We start from the raw sequence: 2,500 nt of genomic DNA, 5'->3' as shown, positions 1-2,500 counted from the left end.
AAATTGATAAAGTTATGCTCGATTATGTACGCGAAAACAGAAAAAGGGCGCTGGTGACAAAAAAAGTACTAACGATTCTGTTATTGTTTTGATATTCTGTCATCCCAGACTCTTGCGCATCTGGTGACCTATTTTTTATTCGCCAGTTCCGAGAAAAGTGTCGTTTCGATGCGTGGTGGGCCCGGGATGACAATTCGAGTTGAGTTGGAAGTTCATGTGAAGTCCTGGAAACAAGAAAAAAAGAAGATCCACGCTTCCCTAACTCAAAAAGTCATTAGAAACCGAGGGTAGCTTGTATGGAGACTTTTGTTCCTCGTGCGCTAAAACGCCGAATTAAATTTTTTATCTATACTTAACAGGAAAAAAGTTGCCTCCTTCGCGATATATAGGCAAATAAAGAATGGGTGCTATCATTTCGGGACAAAACAGGTGAAAATTTAGGTCGAAAAAAGTGTTTATAGACAAGGCATTTGAATTTAGCCAAAATCTGACTTGACCACGGGAATGCGCGCATAAAAAAGCACCCCTAGGGCAGTTTTTATACGGAGCAGTCTCATTTGCTTCCTGGATGTGCAGGGCCAAACATGGCCAAAGTGGTGATTTTGGCGCGTCCAAGGTGTTCCATTTTCCGCGAAAATGGGCGTTTTTGGGCGTCACTAAAAAAATTACATGGCGAAGCAACTACTGGGAGAATATGCTTGTAAAACTTGGGAGCGTGCGTGCGAAACACATGCACCAGATTTTTGGTTAGATCTGCAGGCCCATATTGCGCGGGCGCCACATAAAAAGCGGAAAAAAACCCACCTAAAAAAAAGAGAGCCTGTCCCAACACAAGTTCACACTTTCCACATATCGCTGTATAACTTTTGATCTAGAAGAGTTAGACAAATTCTGATTGCGGGAACGGCTCCGCCGTGTGTTTTTACATATGTCTATGTCCCGTAGATAAAAAGTACATGTTGCAAAAAAAGTACATGTTGTACATAAATCTACCTTTGATATTCGGATTCCCCGTGAAAAACTACGCCTAGGCCGCAGGGTTACAAAGACGAGTCATTGCACTTATGCCCTTTTATAGACGCTTTTAGAAATCGGCCAAAACAGTATTTATTAATTTAGACAGTGTTCCGCTGACATGTCGCATGCTGCGATATGTCCACGTGAAAGAGCACCGAAAAGCACCCCTAGAACACCCTTCATACCCGTTCTAACGGTTCTCTTTCATCTTCATAATAATCAAATTAAAGAACACCATACAAAAAACAAGATCTCGTGTGTAGTGGCTCGCCAGGCATACTAAAACCAAGATGTCGTGTGGGCACATGCCAGACATCATATCTTGCGTTTGCAAACACACGCAAAGTCGGTAAACAGCTCAAAACGGGCTAAAAAGTAAGCACCCGGACTTCCCCGGTGGTCACCCACCCGAGTACTACCCGAGCTTGAGGCTGCTTAACTTCACAGAGCAGACGGGATATGGTGCTTTCAGCCTAAGATGGCCGTCTACATTTGACTTTGACCGACACACCTATTAGTGTTTATCACTCGTATACATTGGTACAACACATTTACACACTCACATGTCCACATACGTGGCCATAGACTGCACACGATGGCCCCCAATACCCCTTCTGGCCCTCAGAATTGGCTGGGTGGATGGCTACACTTTATATAGTAACAAAACAAAAAGGGGGGTGGTGTGGCGCACTCCAATACAAACGTGTGGCCAGCAGCTCACTCCTACAACGCAGCATACGTATTCTCTCCGATAGGAACCCCACACAGACCGACACCTTCATACACAGCAGTGCAGATAGCCGCCGCACCCCATATTTGCGCATACGCGGCCTGGAAACAATGTTAAACCACCAAAGTGGCCATTTACGACTTGCACAACCATACCTACGCTTCCTATGCGACATGACATGTGCACGTACGCGTCTTAGGCAATATGAACACCTTCGACACCTTCATACATGCACAGCGCGCGCTCCGCTTAAGTACGACACCAACTTGTCATATACATCATGCGTTTCCTCCCGTCACCTTTCATCACCTCCATATTCACACCCATGCGCCGTCACCTTCCTCGCGCCATCACCTTCACCATTTTCACCTCCATATCCGCGCTTCCTCCGCCGTCACCTTCCGCGTACGCGTCCATATTCGCTGCGTTTCCTCGCGCTTCCTGCCTGTTATTAATCCAAGCCAAAAACATCTCCAAACCCATACAATTAGAACAGCAAACAACTTCGCATTTTTTCACAAAGTCCTCAGCTTCATTTTGCATACTTTATCCTAGTCTAATTCACGCTATTCCGCTCTCTTTAACATACTTAAACTAAGTCTAATTCACGCTACTCTGCTCTCTCTAACATACTTAAACCAAGTCTAATTCGCGCTATTCTGCTCTCTTTAACATACTTAAACCAAGTCTAATTCACGCTACTCTGCTCTCTCTAACATACTTAAACCAAGTCTAATTCGCGCTATTCTGCTC

At 44.8% G+C, this 2,500-nt stretch overlaps 1 non-coding gene across 1 annotated transcript; it reads right to left on the bottom strand.

The window, feature by feature from the left end:
• Positions 1 to 1,395: 1,395 nt before the first annotated feature.
• On the bottom strand, positions 1,396 to 1,500 carry PITG_33155. The gene has a single exon (XR_009934549.1). It is a non-coding gene; the product is annotated as an 8S ribosomal RNA (ribosomal RNA).
• Between the last annotated feature and the right edge of the window lie 1,000 nt (positions 1,501 to 2,500).

Source organism: Phytophthora infestans, genomic scaffold (genome assembly GCF_000142945.1).
Source record: "Phytophthora infestans T30-4 supercont1.52 genomic scaffold, whole genome shotgun sequence".
NCBI lineage: Eukaryota > Oomycota > Peronosporomycetes > Peronosporales > Peronosporaceae > Phytophthora > Phytophthora infestans.
The sequence above is the reverse complement of the archived record's forward strand: the minus strand, read 5'-3'. Positions and strand labels throughout refer to the sequence as shown.